This window comes from Nicotiana tabacum, chromosome 2 (assembly GCF_000715075.1).
Source record: "Nicotiana tabacum cultivar K326 chromosome 2, ASM71507v2, whole genome shotgun sequence".
NCBI lineage: Eukaryota > Viridiplantae > Streptophyta > Magnoliopsida > Solanales > Solanaceae > Nicotiana > Nicotiana tabacum.
This window is the reverse complement of record NC_134081.1, coordinates 122,500,484-122,519,346: the sequence shown is the minus strand read 5'-3', so window position 1 is coordinate 122,519,346 and position 18,863 is coordinate 122,500,484.

Below are 18,863 nucleotides of genomic sequence, written 5' to 3'. Positions count from 1 at the left end.
CCCAACTTTCTCACTCAAATTCCTTAATTAAATGAAGAAAACAACAATAGATTAATGAAATATGATCAAAATCAAGTTAGGAATTGTTATCCCAAAGTTCTCTCTGAATATCCAGAATCGCCAATTTCCGAGCTCCCAAGCCCAAAAATGGAGAAATGAATCAAACCCTCGAATTTCTTTTCCTTTTCTGCCCAGCAAATTCGCTCCTGCGACCTATTCATCGCACCTGTGGCACCGCACCTGCGGAAATTCCATCGCAGGTGCGGAAATGACTTAAGGGACCTGGGACCACTTCTGCGATAAAGCGGCCGTACCTGCGAAAACTGGTTCGCTTCTGCGGTCTCTCTTCGCACATGCGCTCTAGGGTCGCATCTACGGACATCCTTGAGCTCCTCCTTCCAAACCGCTTTTTATCTTGATCTTCTGCACGTGCGAGTCCACACCTGCGGTTCCCCAACCGCATATGCGAAAACACCAGCAACCAGAAATCTTCAGCAATTGCATAAGTCTAAATTTCAACCCGTTGAGAATTCGAAACACACCCGAGGGCCCCGGTCCCTCAACCAAACATACCGACCAATCTTAAAACACCATACGAACTTTGTCGAGCCCTCAAATCACATCCAACAATGCTAAAATCACGAATCACCCTCCAATTCAAACTTAAAGAAACTTGAAACTTCCAAATTCGACAACCGATGCCGAAACCAACCAAACCACGTCCGATTGATCTTAAATTTTGTACACAAGTCATATTCAATACTACGGACCTACTCCAATTTTCGGAATCGGAATCCGACCCCGATATCAAAAATTCCACTACCGGCCCAAAACTCCAAAAATTCGACTTTAGCCATTTCAAGCCTAAATGAGCTAAGGACCTCCAAAACACAGTCCGGACACGCTCCTAAGCCCAAAATCACACAACGAAGCTAACGGAATTGATGGAATTCCATTCCGGAGTGGTCTTCACACAGTTCTGACTATGATGCCAATCCTAAGGCTTAAACCTCCATTTAAGGACTAGGTTTCCCAAAACACTCCAAAAGAAAACCAAAACAAAACCCCCCAACAAGTCACAATAGCAGAAATAGATATGGGAGAAGCAGTTAATAGGGGATCGAGGCTATAACTCTCAAGACGACCGGCCGGGCCGGGTCATCACATCCTTGCCCTTTTTAAACAATCGTTCATCCTCGAACGAGTATAGAGACATACCTGAAGCGGTGAAAAGATGAGGATAATGGCTGCGCATATCCTGCTCGGTCTCTCAAGTCGACTCCTCGACCGGCTAGCCCTGCCACTGATCCTTTACTGATGCAATGTTCTTTGACTTCAGCTTCCGAACCTGCATGTCCAAAATAGCCACTGGCTCCTCAACGTAGGATAGATCCTTCTCCCACTAGACTGAGCTAAAATCCAACGCATGAGACGGATCACCGTGATACCTCTGGAGCATCGAAACATGAAATACCGGATGAACTCCTGCTAGAATGGGAGGTAAGGCAAGCTCATAAGCAATCTCCCCAACTCGCCGCAACGCCTCAAAGGGGCCAATAAACCTTGGGCTCAGCTTGCCCCTCTTTCTGAACCTCATAACGCCTTTCATAGGCGAAACCCGAAGCAGGACCCATTCTCCAACCATGAATGCAACATCGCGAACCTTCCGGTCCGCATAACTCTTCTGTCTGGATTGGGCTGTGTGAAGTTTGTCCTGAATCACCTCACCTTCTCCAAGGCATCTTGAACCAAGTCTGTACCCAATAATCTGGCCTTGCCCGGCTCGAACCAACCCACTGGGGACCGGCACCGCCTACCATACATAGCCTCATATGGTTCTATTTGAATGCTGGATTGATAAGTGTTATTCTAGGCAAACTCCGCAAGTGGAAATAACTGATCCCAAGAACCTCAAAACTCCATCACACACGCACGGAGCATATCCTCAAAAATCTGAATAGTGTGATCAAACTGCCTGTCCATCTGAGGGTGAAAAGCTATGCTCAACTTCACCCGAGTACCCAACTCATGCTGTATGGCTCTCCAGAACCGCGATGTAAACTGCTGCCCCGGTCAGAGATGATAGATACCGGTACGCCATGAAGTATGACAATATCATGAATGTAAATTCGAGCCAGTTGCTCGGAAGAATAGGTAATCATCACAGGAACGAAATGAGCTGACTTGGTCAGCCTGTCCACAATCACTCAAACTGCATCAAACTTTCACTGAGTTTGTGGGAGTCCAACAACAAAGTCCATAGTGATCCGTTCCCATTTCCACTCCTGACTCTCTATCTTCTGAAGCAACCCACCCGGTCGCTGATGCTCATACTTCACCTGCTGGCAATTTAGACATCTAGCCACATACTTTACTATGTCCTTCTTTATCCTTCTGCACCAATAATGCTGCCTCAGGTCCTGATACATATTCGTGGCACCCGGATGAATGGAGTACCGCGAGCTGTGAGCCTCCTGGAGAATCAACTCACGCAACCCGCCCACATTGGGCACACATAACCTGTCTTGCATCCTCAATGAACCATCCTCCCCAATAGTGACCTCCTTAGCATCACCGTGCTGGACCGTGTCCTTAAGGACAAGCATATGGGGGTCATCATACTGATGCTTCCTAATACGATCATAAAGAGAAGACCGAGAGACCACACAAGCCAATACTCGACTCGGCTCAAAAATATCCAATCTCAGAAACTGGCTGGCTAAGGCCTGAACATCTAATGCCATAGGCCTCTCTGCTACTGGTAGATATTCTAAACTCCCCAAACTCTCTGTCCGACGACTAAAAGCATTGGCCACAACATTGGCCTTCTCGGGATGGTACAAAATGGTAATGTCATAATCCTTAAGCAGCTTTAACCACCTCCCCTGATGCAAATTAAGATCCTTCTACTTGAACAGATGCTGAAAACTCCGGTGATTGGTGCTAATCTCACAAGGAACACCGTACAAATAATGCCTCCAAATCTTCAAGGCATGAACAATAGCTGCTAGCTCAAGGTCGTGGACATGATAGTTCTTTTCATGCACCCCTTCAGCTGTTTGGACGTGTAGGCAATCACCCTACGGTCCTACATCAACACCGCGTCGAGGCCAACTCGTGATGCATCACAATAAACTGTATAAGACCCCAAACCTGAAGGCAATACCAATACTGGGGCTATAGTCAAAGTTGTCTTGAGCGTCTGAAAGCTCTCCTCACACTCCTCTGTCCACCTGAACGGAGCACCCTTCTAGGTCAGCCTGGTCATAGGTGCTGCGATAGAAGAAACTCCCTCAACAAACCGACGGTAATACCCTGCCAACCCAAGAACACTACAGATCTCTATAGCTGAGGATAGTTTGGGCCAACTCTGCACTGCTTCCACCTTCTTAGGATCTACCTTGATCCCCTCACTCGACATAATATGATCAAAGAATGCCACGGAATCTAAACCAGAACTCACATTTTGAGAACTTTGCATACAATTTCTTTTCTCTCAAAGTCAGAAGCACTGTCCTCAGGTTCTGCTCATGATCCTCCCAAGTCCGGGAATGCACTAGAATATCATCAATGAATACGATGACGAAAGAATCAATATAGGGCTGGAACACACTGTGCATCAAGTGTATAAAGGCTGCTGGGGCATTGGTCAGCCCAAATGACATCACAAGGAACTCGTAATGGCCATACCGATACCGAGTCCTGAAAGCAGCCTTTGGGATATCTGGCTCCCGAATCTTCAACTGATGCTAACCAGAACATAAGTCAATCTTAGAAAATACTTTGGTACCCTTTAGCCGATCAAATAGGTCATCAATACGAGTTAAGGGATACATGTTCTTTACTGTGACTCTGTTCAACTGGCGATAATCAATAGACATACGCATAGAACCATCCTTTTTTCTTCACAAACAAGACATGAGCATCCCAAGGTGACACATTGGGCCGAATGAAGCCCTTATCAAGCAACTCTTGCAACTGCTCCTTCAACTCCTTCAACTTAGGAGGAGCCATACGGTATGGAGGAATAGAGATGGGCTGGGTGCCCAGCAACAAATCAATGCCAAAATAAATATCTCTGTCGGGCGGTATGCCCGAAAGATCAGCTGGGAACACATCTGGATAGTCCCTCACTACTGGAACTGACTCAACTGTAGGGGTATCAATACTGACATCGCTCACATAAGCTAGATACGCGTCATACCCCTTCTCAACCATTCGTTGAGTTTAAGAAATGAAATAACTCGGATGGGAGTATACTCTAAGGTAACTCTCCACTCTAATCGCGAATAAACTTGTCATAGCCAGCGTCACTGTCTTAGCATGAAAATCAAGAATATCATAATGGGGTGACAACCAGTCCATGCCTAAGATAACATCAAAATCTAAAATGCTGAGTAATAATAAGTCGGCTCTGGACTCAAAACTACTAAGAGCAATCAAGCACGACCGATACACGTGGTCCACAATAGAAGAATCTCCCACATGAGTAGACACATAAATAGGGGAACTCAAAGAATCCCGAGATACGCCCAAATGTGGGGCAAAATAAGAGGACACATATGAATACGTAGAGCCTGTGTCAAATAATACCGACGCATCTCTATGACAGACTGGAACAATACCTGTAATGACAGAGTTGGAAGCAACTTCCTCGGTATGAGACGGAAGAGCATAATACCCGGCCTAGCCTCGCCCTCTAGGGCGACCTCGACCTCCCCGACCTCCACCTTGAGCTGGCTGAGCAGGTAGGGTGGTAGCTGGTGCTGGAATCATGGCCTGAGGACCTAGTGGAACACGTGGTGGCTGAGAAGTCTGTAGAGGTGCAACCCTCCTAAGTCTGAGGCAAACCCTTACCATATAGCAGGTGTCTCCACACCCAAAACAACCCCTCAGAGGGCGTGGCTGCTGTGACTGACTCGGGCAAGGTCTGCTGGACTGGCCGCTAAAAGTACCTCGAGCAGGAGGCACACTAGATACTGGTGGTGCATAATAAGGCTCCTGGGGCCGAGAAGGGGCTGGGACACCACTGGCGGCTTGAAGAGCTGAATGAACGGGGCGACCTACATAACCCCTACCATGGTGAGCTGCTGGGGAACGAGCTCCAGAATAAAAACCAGTCTCTCAAGACCTCTTGGCCTCTCTCTCCTCTTGGTCCCGGGCAAGCATGCCCTCCAATCTCCTAGTAATACTCACAACCTACTGGTAAGGAATATCCATATCCAACTCCCTGACCATACTAATCCTGATACTGGGGTAAAATCCCTTAATAAATTATCGAACCCTCTCTCAAACGGTGGCAACCAAGGCGGGTGCATGTCGGGCCAAATCACTGAAGCAGAATACATACTCTGACACAATCATAACACCCTAGCGCAGCTGCTCAAACTCTGCGCGCCATGAGTCCCTGAGGCTCTGAGGGACATACTCTCTCAAAAACATATCCGAGAACTGAGTCCATGTTAGTGAAGCTACCTCATCTGGACTACTCAACTCATAAGCACGCCACCTCTGATAGGCTGCTCCTATAAGCTGGAAAGTGGTAAAAGGAACCCTGCTCATTTCCGCTACGCCCATAGTACGGAGAATACAAAGACACTCCTCCAGAAAACCCTAAGCATCATCTGTAGCCAATCCGCTGAAGGTAGGTGGGTGGTACTTCTGGTACCTCTCACGTCTGAGCTGCTTAGCCTCAAAAGCGGTTGTCCTAGTCTCATGCTAAATCGGGGCTACCTGCGGCATATGAATGAACTCTGGGGCCTGATCAACCTGGACCCTTTGCTCAGCAGTGTGGGCTGCGGGAGTATGTGCCCCTCCCCCGGCCTGAGAAGTGGCGGAAGCTAACAGAATCAATCCAGCCTGAGCTAAGGTGATAAACATGATCATGAACCGGGCTAGAGTCTCCTGGAGGGCATGTGCAGCAATAGGAACCTCCGATGCCAGCCCTCCAGCGGGAACTGCTGGGGGCTCTTCTGTAGCAGCTCGCGCGGGTGCTTTGGCTACACCGCATGGCCGTACTCTACCCAGGCCCCGGCCTCTACGGCTCTAGCAAGGGGCGCGGGCTCCTGGTCGCCAGATCCTCCGATACGGGTCCTCACCATCTATGAGAAAGAATAGAATAGAGAATTTTTAGAATTTGATGCCAATAACTCGTACGACAAGGAATCAAAGAAGTATGTTTGTTCCTAACAGTTTTATAACCCCCCGAAGATAAGTAAATACGTCTCTGTACCGATCTGCAAGGCTCTAATAAACCGATTTGTGACTCACGACTTCTATGAACCTAGAGCTCTGATACCAACTTGTCACGACCTAATTTCTCCCACCGTGAACCGTCGTGACGGCACCTAGTCTCTATGACTAGGTAAGCCTAACACTTTTGCGGAAGTGAAACTAAATCATGAACATTAACAACTAACAGTAACAAATATCTAATAAGTAACTGAATGCCACTCGACACATACAATTATCACCTCTGAAAATGTACAAAGCAATTCCCAAAACCCGAAATACCGTAAGTCACAAGCTACAAAGAAGTCTTAACCATTCTATACATTATTTCTACAGAAAGAAGGAAAAATGAACATAATGGGATAGATGGGGACTCCAAGGATCTGCGGGCGCGAGCAGATATACCTTGAAGTCTCTAATAAGTAGAAGCGACTGCAACTAATGATGAGGCTGGTAAGATGAACTTGGATCTACACACGAAAAACATATCCAGGAAAGGGCGTGAGTACACCACAACGGTACCTATTAAGTGCCAAGCCTAACCTCGATCGAGTAGTGACGAGATCAGGTCAGGGCCCTACTGGTATAAATATAATGAAATAGGACAGAATGAAATATCGCAGTAAAATAAATACGGAAATCTAAACAGGAATAGAATCCATGAAAGACAACAACTTAGAACACATTGATAACATCAGGGGATCTCCCGAGATACTGTCTCATAGTCCTAAACGTAAATGTGCAAGGGGATCTCCCACCATTTCGTAGTCCCAAAATAAATATGCAGTACAGGGAGATATCCTGGAATACCGTTCTGTAGTCCCAAACGTAAATGTGCAAGGGGATCTCCCAGAATACCGTTCTGTAGTTCCAAAATAAATATGCAAAATGGGGGGATCTCCCGGAATACCGTTCCGTAGTCCTAAAGTAAATATGTAGTGCAACCAACTGAAATAATAATTACAGCAAGAAATCCTACAGCTTAGACTAAGTTCAAGTCAAGGAAAGCAGGTAATTTCACTAAACATGATGCACAGAATTCAAATAGGCAGTTAAATAAGTAGGCATGCTATTCTAGTCTAAACAGGATAGTTACACATGCTAGTGTGTTTCAAATAAGGAGAAAACAAGTTATGACTTAGTGAAAAACGGAGTTTTACAAAGAATAGCCCGTGTACGTACTCGTCACCTCACGTACACGACACTCACGTATCAAACAATACCAAATACTAAGGGGAGTACCCCCCCCCCACAAGGTTAGGCAAGCCACTTACCTCGAGCCAAGCTCAAATCAATTCGTCACAATGCTCTTTCCACGAATATCCGACTCCGAATGGCTCAAATCTAGCCAAAACCAATTACATAACATAAATATAGCTATAAGAAATAAATCTAGCTAACGAAATCAAAGCTAAGCCAAGAAATTAGAAAATCGTCCAAAATATCTCCCCGGGCCCACGTCTCGAAATCGGGTAAAATTAACCAAATATGAACACCCATACACTCACGAGATCACTCATACCAAAATTATCCAAATCCAATGTCTAAATCCCACTCAAAACTCAGAAATTCGATTGGGGAACCTTTCCCCCATTCTCCCACATTCTCACTCAAATTCCTTAATTAAATGAAGAAAACAACAATAGATTAATGAAATATGATCCAAATCACGTTAGGAATCGTTACCCCAAAGCTCTCTCTAAAAATACCTCAAAGAATCGCCAATTTCCGAGCTCCCAAATCCAAAAATGGAGAAATGAATCAAACCCTCGAATTTTATCCCCTTTTCTGCCCAGCAAATTCGCTCCGGTGACCTATTCATCGCACCTGTAGCACTGCACCTGCAGAAATTCCATCGCAGGTGCGGAAATGACTTAAGGGACCTAGGACCACTTTTGCGAGAAAGTGGCAGCACTTGTGCATGCGCACCTTCGGAAACCGGTCCGCTTCTACGGTCTCTCTTCTCACACGTGCTCCAGGGTCGCATCTGCGGACATCGCAGATGCAGAATATTACCTCGTACCTGCGATCCCTGAGCTCCTCCTTCCAAACGGCTTCTGCTCCTGATCTTCCACACGTGCGAGTCCGCACCTGCAGTTCCCCAACCACAGATGCAAAAATAGCAGTAACCAGAAATCTTCAGCAATTGCACAAGTCCAAATTTCAACCTGTTAAGCATCCGAAACACACCCGAGGCCCCCGGGCCCTCAAACAAACATACCAACCAATCCTAAAACACTATACGAACTTAGTCGAGCCCTCAAATCACATCAAACAATGCTAAAATCATGAATCACCCTCCAATTCAAACTTAAAGAAACTTGAAACTTCCAAATTCGACAACCGATGCCGAAATAAACCAAACCACGTCCAATTGACCTCAAAATTTACACACAAGTCATATTCAACACTACAGACCTACTCCAACTTCCAGAATCGTAATCCGACTCTGATATCAAAAATTCCACTACTGGCCCAAAACTCCAAAAATTCGACTTTCGCCATTTCAAGCCTAGATGAGCTACAGACCTCCAAAACACAATCCGGACATGCCCCTAAGCCTAAAAGCACACAACGAAGCTAACGAAATAAATGAAATTCCATTCTGGAGTCTTCTTCACATAGTTCCAACTACGGTGCCAATCCTAAGGCTTAAACCTCCATTTAGGGACTTGGTGTCCCTAAACACTCCAAAAAAAAAAACCAAAACGAAACCTCCCGGCAAGTCACAATAGAAGAAATAGATATGTGAGAAGTAGTTAATAGGGGATCAGGGCTATAACTCTCAAGACGACCGGCTGGGGCGTCACAGAAGTAAATATATATACACTAGGCTAAGATTTAACACTTTGAGTTGTGGGCGAGTTATTTGAGAAATGGTGAAAATTATATTTAATTGATGCTCATGTGATGTATTATAAATGCGTGTCTTGTAATTTGGGAACTTTCTTTCTTTTTCTTGTGGAGCGGGCCGAACGCCTCGGCAGTATATAGATGCTTCTATGGATCGTGCCGCACGTCCCACGTTATTCTGGATGGGGCTGAATGACCTCGACTGTATCGTGCATTATATATCTAGTAGCCTGAACATTTATGAGCTAATCTTTCCATGGATGCCCAGTATTTTATGGTATTTCCTATCTATATGATAATGACACTTTACATTTTTCTGAGCTATTAAGGTAGAATACAAGGTTTAGAAATTTATTCTTTGAAAGGGTAATTGGAAGGTTATGTATCTTACAGATTTACCCCATCCTTGCCGTATGCTTCATATTTGCTCTTTTTTATTATATTGCTATATTGGACCTTTAGTAAGTGTCGATGTCGACCCCTCGTCACTACTTCTCCGGGGTAAGGTTAGATACTTACTGGGTACGCGTTGATTTACGTACTCATGCTATACTTTTGCACTAAATGTACAGGATCTGACAGGTTCATTGATAATTACCTTGGCGCGTGTGCGCACCTGTTGAGGAGACTTTATGTGAGTTGTATTTCCGGTTACACATCACAGTCTACCGAGTCTCCATTGTACTATTTATTTTATTTTGTCTTATTACATTTGGTACAGATGTTGTAATATTAGTATATTCCTTAGAAAATGCTCTTGCACTTGTGACACCGGGTTTTGAGATTTTTCTATGATTATTTCGTTGTTGTAATTGTGTAAATACTTTCATTTGCTCGATAAATTCTATTTGATGTTGTTCAATTAATGAAAATCATGATTTCAAAATACTAAAATGAGTAATTAAATTGATAAATCACTGTTGGCTTGCGTGACGGCGGTGTTAGGTGCCATCACGACCTTTAGCGGATTTTGGGTCGTGATAGCTTGGTATCAGAGCGTTAGGTTCACTTAGGTCTCATGAGTCATGAGCAAGTCTAGTAGAGTCTTGCAGATCGGTACATAGACGTCTGTACTTATCTTCGAGAGGCTACATGGCTGTTAGAAGATCTTCCCTTCTTAATTTCCTCATCGTGCGGTTTAATTCCATTGAGTCTTGTGCCTTTATTTCCTTCCTACTCAATCTTATGCGATGTGAGGTGTTTGTTGTCAATTGGACGTCGAGTAGTGGTATTGATACTAAAAACATGGTGCATGATGTTTTCCCTGCGTAATTGGGCCGGCTATTATCGTCGCCTTGCGGAAGGGTGTTCTATCGTTTCAGTTCAGTATCTATACTTCCTATGGTTTTGAGGCTATGCACAGATTGCTAGGTTTTTCATGAGTTGTTATCGCACTGTGCGGGTGTAATGGTTGAGTGCTTATGTATGGATTACGGTAGTGAATTGCTCGGGAGGAGGATTTCTCAGTACATGATTCAGAGGTTCAACATTTAATTCCAGCAAAGGAAAAGCAATCAGACGATGGATGTTTAGGTTTTGGTTGATGGAGTAACGAGACTAGGTATCTTCAATCGTGGTGGAATTTTTGTGATGCGGTGTCGTCGTCCTTGTTTGAACACATTACGGTTCACCGGAGTTATGGTCTTCTTTGATTTGGCCTTCCGGGCAGGGCGTGGTGAAATGGTACCTGAGAAGCAGTTATCAGAGATAACGGTGTGTAGTGGTTTCGAAATCGAAGGAGTGTTTCAAATGTTGATGGCTCAAGAGAGATGATCTTCGAAGAGGCCTACAGTCGGTAACAATTTATTAGTTCAGGTGCTACAGAGATGGATTTTTGATTTGATGCAACATTTGGCAACAAAGTATGAAGGAGGACATGGCAGGGAGTGTTTCGCGAAGGTTGAAGTACTAGCAGGTCAAGTATGAAGAGCAAAGATTGAGAAGTTGCTTAAAGGAGATGGTTTAACCAAAGTAAGAGTGGCAGATTAGCATATGGATTCTGTGGTAAGATAGTCGTGTGCCTTGTGAAAATGTAGAACGATTTGGGAATTGTGATGGAAGGTGATTTGTCATGCAGATTTTATTTGGAATGGTGGTCACGGTACGAAGAAAGATTGAGTATGGCCGAAAGGAGTTGCTTGAAATGAAGATGGGTGTAAAGATTTGATTATCGTTTCAGATGCAGTATGACTTGAGTTCGGAAGGTGTTGTTGAACTTTTAGTTGAAGTCAATGGGGGAAGGAACACACTTATTCAGCTGGTGGGTGAGCATGGGTTCAGGAAGATTTACTTATTTTATGGTAGTAGTACCCAATGCAGCATCGTTGGAAGATGTCGGTAAGGAATTCCACGGGTGGGTTATCTCCTATGAGCAGGTTAGCGATTGCGTGATATTGATGAACCTTCTGTGAAGAATACTACTAGATACCTGGTATGAGGTCGAGTGTGTGACTGTGACTGATGATTAAGAATGATTCATGAAAAGCTTATCAAACGACTTCTAGAAATTTGGCGGGTTAACAGTACGTGATCATGTTAACTGAGAAGAAGGAATCATTGTGGGCTCTACATTATATGATGGTAGTTTAAAGCTAAGTGGGGGAACCCCACCATCTACGACTGGATCATAGTTGTCAACTTGGGCAACTTCTGGTTATCGGTGCATGGGTGGACTATCTGTGACTAAGAAAAGGACATATCAGGGGTAATTTGGGCAAGGAAATCGATAAATGAGTGTTATCGTTCGCATTATCGGTTCAGGTACAGGTTTTGGAAAGACTCAAAGTTATGCTTTACAAGTGAAAACATTCAGCTGGTTGCTTCTCCGGGGGTGTATTCAGTGCTCGCAGAGCGTTAAAGTTGGTTAGATTCGGTATCAGGTCAGAGTGGGTGACTCTCAATAACGGTTCTAGTGGGTTCAAGAATTTAAGTAAAGTGCCTAAGGATTTTGGGTCTGTTGTGTGGTTAAGGATTGAGTTTTCACAGAAGATTACGACAGGACATGGAATTTTCTATGTTATCATCGGGTATACGGTGCAGTATTGGAGTAAAGAAAGAAATAGTTTCGGATGCGTGGAAGGTCTTGCAGAATGGGTGTACCAGTTGAAGATGCTATTGTGCGCATAAAAAGGGTATGAGATGGTTCATGAGTATTGAGACAATGTGGTCTCGTGATGCGGGTCATTTGGGATGAGTGCGGATTGAGTTCGTTATAATGTGAATTGAGCTATTATTAGTTCTAAAATAGGTCAGAAAGGAGTTGGGTCGGTTAGTAATGGTTGAATCGGCATGATTGTGGTAATGATTAGTTCCTTCGGCGTGTGAAGTCATACATGTGGTTTGTGGTTGTGCGTGCGGGCTTAACAATCACCATGACCTGATTGATTTGAGAAGTATTTGATTTCGATGGCTTTGTTGTGTAAATGGATTCCGGAAGAGTGATGATGGTTTAGATCATGACTTGAGGTTATATTTTCTATTTGAGAATTCAGTTGCGTGTTGCAGTGGTTCTTCTGAAATGAGCTAAGTTAAAGGTTTCTAGACAATGAAGTGTTTAATCTACTAGCAGTTCAAGGGTTACAGTGAATGCGTGTATTATTGCGTAGCGGCATGATGGGTGCAGTGAGCGGCATGGGAATTGAAAGTTGAGGATCGAGGTTGCGGTTCGGTGTTGATATGAATGTCATGAGCTCGGATTAGTAGGGAAGAATTCATATGTTTAGAGTGAGCTGGCGTTATCTTAGTGTCGTCTGAGAATGGTGTTATGTGGAAGAGGCATGGTGTATCGATTGGCGGATTGTGATTTGCCTTGCAGAATTAGTACGGTTGGTGGTATGGATGTGAAGACTTTGCTACCTGAGCGGGAGGTCGTGGGAGCGTACCCCACGGGGAGATTTGTATAAGTGTAGCATGTTTGTCACTTGATTGTTAAATATTAAGACCGAGTATGGAGGTTCTGGTAATATCGCAATTGTGAGAGTTTCCGCGGTTTGAGAATTCAATTGCGTGTTGCAGGGGTTCGTCCCGGATTAGGCGAATGTCCTTATGTGTTTCATGAATAAGGCCATTATGGATCTTTGGAAAGTTATTGGCCAATATGGTATGATCAGAATCGGTGTGAGATCCATTGGTGGGCCTAATGTGAGTGTGTGCTCTGCGTCAGGTCAGATGTGTTTAGTTGTCATAGCATTGCTTACGGAAGGGTCATCGAGCATTAGATGTTATTTCCGTCGTCAGCTATTCCATGTAAATCTCTATTGTGCCATGTGAGTTGTGAGGCAGTTTGATTATTCGCACATGTGTTGAGGTCCCGTGTAGCTTGTGGTGTTATATGAGCAGGAAGCTCTCGAGATGCAGGTCATTTATTGCACCTTATTTGTTCTTGGGGTTCGTAACGTATGGCGCTATCCGTCTCCCCAAGATTTGGTATTGTGCACTTGGCGTGCTTGTGGTCGATATTCGGGCATTTCGTAAGTATGAGCATTACAGCTTGGTATGTATGTTTTCTTCGTGATTGTTATGTGCGGATTAGGTGGCACGCCACCACGGGCATGTTATGTGGATTTTTGGCAGTGTCTGAGATGGTTTATTGCCTGAGCAGCTTATACTAGGTGATGCGAGATTTTCGGACCTAAAATTAGCGCAATCAGATTTATATAATGTACATTAAAGAGAAAATATTGTATTCAGTTCAGAATGGGGTAATGGTTGTTGTCCGGAGTAGAGACTCCATGAATTATTGATTCGGTAGGTGGTTATGAGTTTCTACGCGTACTTTTCATCGGGTCAGTATTGCGAGATTTTGAACAGGATTTATATGCGTCATGAGAGGTATTGCGGGCATCGAATATGTGAAATTCCAGCTATTATAGTCGGAGGATGTTATTATGGGCAACCGACTTATGCAGTGCATGGTGTGATTTCAGCATAGATGCATGATCATGTTTTGGTACAGTGTGTGTTGATTGGTACGATGTTCGTGTGTTAGAATCAGGCCTTGTAAAGAAATTCAGAAGTTGGAACTTGCTTCTGAAGCTTATTAGCTAAGGTTATAGGGAGGATTTTCAATTTGGCTCGAGCTAGTGTCTTCAACCGGAATGTGGTTGCATGGGTAGGTGCGCGAGGTGTTAAATAGTGATTTTGGACAACTCCGGAACAACTCTTAGCATGTTTGAGGACGAACGTATGTTTAAGTGGGGGAGAATGTAAGTACCCGACTAGTCGTTATGAGCTCTAGCACGTCATTCGGCAGTTTGAGGCCTTGAGTAGCTTCACTTCAGGTATTGTGACTTGTACGTGTTTTCAGAATTGAATTTCGATAAGTTCGGAATTGATTTGGAAAGAAAATTCTAATTTCGGAAGTTTTAAGTAAGAAAAATTGACTAAGGTGTGACTTTTGAGTAAAACAACCTCGGAATCAGGATTTGAAGGTTCCAATAGGTTCGTATGATGATTTCGGACTTGGGAGTATGTTTGGGTTGAGCATCGTATCGCCCGGGAACGTTTCAGCGCTCATTATGGAAGGTTGATATTTTAAAAGATTAAGAACTTACTAAGCTTAGTTTGAAGTGGATTTTGATGTATCGAAGTCCGTTTGGGGTTCCAAGCTTGGAATAGCTTCGTGATGTCATTTATGACTTGTGTGCAAAATTTGGGGTTAATTGGACTTGATTTGATAGGCTTCGGCGTCGTATATGGAAGTTTGAAGTTCTAAAGTTCATTAAGCTTGAATTGGGGTGCAATTTGTGGTTTTAACATTTACTGATGTGATTTTAAGGCTCGACTCAGTTCGTATCTTATTTTGGGAGTATATTCGGTTAAGGTCCCGAGGACCTTGGGTGGATTCCAGATGGTTAACTAATTGAATTTAGCCTTATGAAAATGTTGGTGGCAGCATATCTGGTGTAACCGCACCTGCGAGGTTTTGGCCGCAGGTGCAGAGCCGCAGAAGCGGCCAGGCGTGACTGGGGCTGGGGTCGGAGAAACGAGCAGGTGGACCGTAGAAGCGGAGTCGCACCTGCGGCGGATCGATCGCAGAAGAGGAAACCGTGAGAGAGGGCAGCTTCGCAGAAGCGGCAATATTGCCGCAGAAGCGAGTCCGCAAAAGCGGACCTTTTCTCTGCAGAAGCCAGGGAAGCAGCAGAAGCGAGGAGGAGCATCGCATCTACAGAGCCGCGAAAGCGGCTAATGGACCACAGATGCGAGAGGTCGCTGGGCAGTGAAGTTTTATAAAAACGGGACTTGGCCTATTATCTTCCATTTTCACTTGGTTGGGGCAATGTTGGAGAGCTTCAAGGGGAGATTTTCATCAAGCAACACAAGGTAAGTGACTCCCACCTATTACAAGTTAAATACATGATTTGTATAAGGATTTAAAAATGGGAATTACTAGAAATTTGGGATTTTGGTAGAAAACCTATACTTTAATATTTTTGGATTTTAAACATGAAATTGGACATGGAATTTGGAATAAGTTATATATTTTAGTTTGTGGTGTTATGGGTAAAGTTTATTTGAAAAAGTTTTGGAATCCGAGCACGTGGGCCCGATGGTTGATTTTATCGACTTTTCAAGCGGAGTTGGGAATTGTTTAAAATGATTAATTATGGGTATTAGAATATATTTTGATTGGTTTGCACATTTGTTTGAATAGTTTTGGATCGACGGGCATTGGTTTGAGGTGTTAGAGAGGCTTTGGAGCCAGCTATGGAACTTCGGAGCGAGGTAAGTTTCCTGTCTAACCTTGTGAGGGGGAAACTACCTCCTAGGTGATATTTATTGTCATGTAATACTAGTTATGGGTGCTACGTACGTACGAGGTGACGAGAGTCAGTATGTAGCTAAAGCATGTTTATGTCCGGGTAGACCTAGGATCTCATCATGAAATGTTTGAATTACTTGAACTCATTATGCTCACTTAATTAATTGAAGTTATAATTGACATTGATTTAGAAGTAAATATATGTACACTAGGCTAAGCTTTAACACTTTCTATTGGGGACGAGTTATTTGAGAAATGGAAAAAATTATATTTAATTGATGCTCATGTGATGTATTGTAAATGTGTGTCTCATAATTCGGGAACTTCCTTCCTTTTTCTTGTGGAGCGGGGCGAACGCCTCTGTAGTATATACATGCATCTATGGATCGTGCCGCATGTCCCTCGGCAATATAGATGCATCTATGGTTTATGCCACTCGACCTCGGTAGAATCAGGCATTATATCGCTAGTAGTCCCAATATTTACGAGCTAATCTTTCCACGGATGCTCGACATTTTATATGGTATTTCTCCTTTATTTCATATTGACCCTTGACATTTTTCTGAGTTGTTAAGGTAGAATACAAGGTTTAGAAATTTATATTTTGAAAGGGTAATTGGAAGGTTATGTATCTTACAGATTTACCCCATCCTTGTCGTATGCTTCATATTTGCTCATGTTTTATTATATTGTTATATTGGACCTTTAGTAAGTGTCGATATCGACCCCTCGTCACTACTTCTCCGGGGTTAGGATAGATACTTACTGGGTATGCGTTAATTTATGTACTTATGCTGCACTTTTTCACTAAATGTGCAGGATCTTATAGGTTCATTGATGATCACCTTGGCACGTGGGCGCACCTCGCAGAAGCGGGCTCTCACCGCAGAAATGCAAAGGAGCACAAAACCAAGGGTCGATTCTCATACCTGCGATGTCGCAGGTGCGGCACCTTGCCCGCAGGTGCGAAGGGGGCAGCCTCCAGTGCTTTCCGCAGAAGCAGACTTGTTTCCGCAGAAGCCACCATTTGCTTCGCAGGTGCGAAGATTGCCTGGGCAGAATTATATATGTTAGCGAAATCGGATTTTGGCTCATTTCACCTAATTTCTCTCATTGGAGCCGGCCTTGGGGGCGATTTTGGAGTTCCATTTTTATCGTCCTTCATGTGGTAACTGGACCATTTTTTTGTTATGATAGGGTTGCATCAGGGGTCGGCACTCAGTCCTTCTTTGTTTCCTCTGGTGATGGACGTACTGACGTGCCACATACAAGGGGAGGTGCCGTGGTGCATGCTATTTTCAAATGATATTGTATTGATTGACGAGACGAGAGACGGTGTGAACGCGCAATTAGAGGTATGGAGGCATACCTTGGAATCTAAAGGTTTCAAGTTGAGTAGGACCAAGACATAATACTTGAAGTGTAAGTTCAGTGGCGAGACTCAAGGAAGGAAAGGAGAGGTGAGGCTGGACTCGCAGGTCATCCCTACGAGAGGGAGTTTTAAGTACCTTGGGTCTATTATTCAGGGGGATGGGGAGATTGATGAAGATGTCACACATCGTATTGGTGCGGGATGGATGAAATGGAGACTCGCTTCCGGTGTTTAGTGTTACAAGAAGGTGCCACTAAAACATAAGGTACGTTCTACAGAGTGGTGGTCAGACCAATGATGTTGTATGGGGTTGAGTGTTGGGCAGTCAAGATCGCTCATGTCCAGAAGATAAAGGTAGCAGAGATGAGGATGTTGAGATGGATGTGCGGGCACACCAGGTTAGATAGGATCAGGAATGAGGTTATTCACGACAAGATGGGTGTGGCCCCTATTGAGGACAAGATGCGGGAAGCACGGCTTAGGTGGTTTGGTCATGTAAGGATAAGGAGCACAGATGCCCCGGTGAAGAGGTGTGAGAGGTAGATATTGGAGGGCCTGCGGAGAGGTAGAGGTAGGCCAAAGAAGAGGTGGGGAGAGGTGATTAGGCAAGACATGGCGCAACTTCAGTTGACAGAGGACATGACCCTTGATAGGAAGGTATGGAGGTCAAGGATTAGGGTAGTAGAGTAGGTAGTCCAAAGTGTTCAACTGTTCATAACAGTAGTATTGGCACGCATTCTCTCTTTCTGTTGGTAGTAGGTTTCTGTTATTTTCTTTTATTGTTGACCACCTTACTATCTTGTTGTTTTATCCTGCTTTTATATGGCTTTTTGGTACTGTCCCTTCTTGCCTATATTTTCATTAATATGGTTCTTATACTTTTGGGAGTCGAGGGTCTATTGGAAACAATATGTCTATCCTCACAAGGTAGAGGTAAGGTCTGTGTACACACTACCTTCCCAAACCCGACGGTGTGGGATAATACTGGGTATCTTCTTCTTGTTGTTGATGTGGTAAGTTATTCCTCCCATTGTGAGTTAAATACGTGATTTATATATGGATTTTAACATGAACAATTGTGGAAATTGTGGGGTTTTGAGAGAAATCCTAGAAATTGGAAATTTTGGATTTTGACCACGATTTTGGAAATGGAATTAGGGGTAAATTATATATTTGAGTTCGTAATGTGGTGGGTAATGTTTATCTTTGAAACAGTTTTAGAATTCGGGCACGTGGGCCCGAGGGTTGACTTTGTTGACTTTTCGAGCGGAGTTGAGAATCATTATAAATTGTTAAATTATACGCATTGGAGTACATTTTGATTGATTTGCACATTTGTTTGACTAGTTTCGGATCGATGGGCATTGGTTTGAGGTTTTAGAGAGGTGTGGGAGCCGGCTATGGAACTTTGGAGCAAGGTAAGTCTCATGTCTAACCTTGTGAGGGGGAAACTACCCCTAGGTGATGTAATTGTTATGTGCTACTAGTTGTGGGTACTACGTACGCATGAGGTGACGAGAGTCCGTACGTGGCCAAAACATGTTTATGTCCGGGTAGACTTAGGACTTTATCATGTAATATTTGATTTAATTGAACTCATTCTGCTGGCTTAATTAATTGAATTTATAATTGAAATTAATTTAGAAA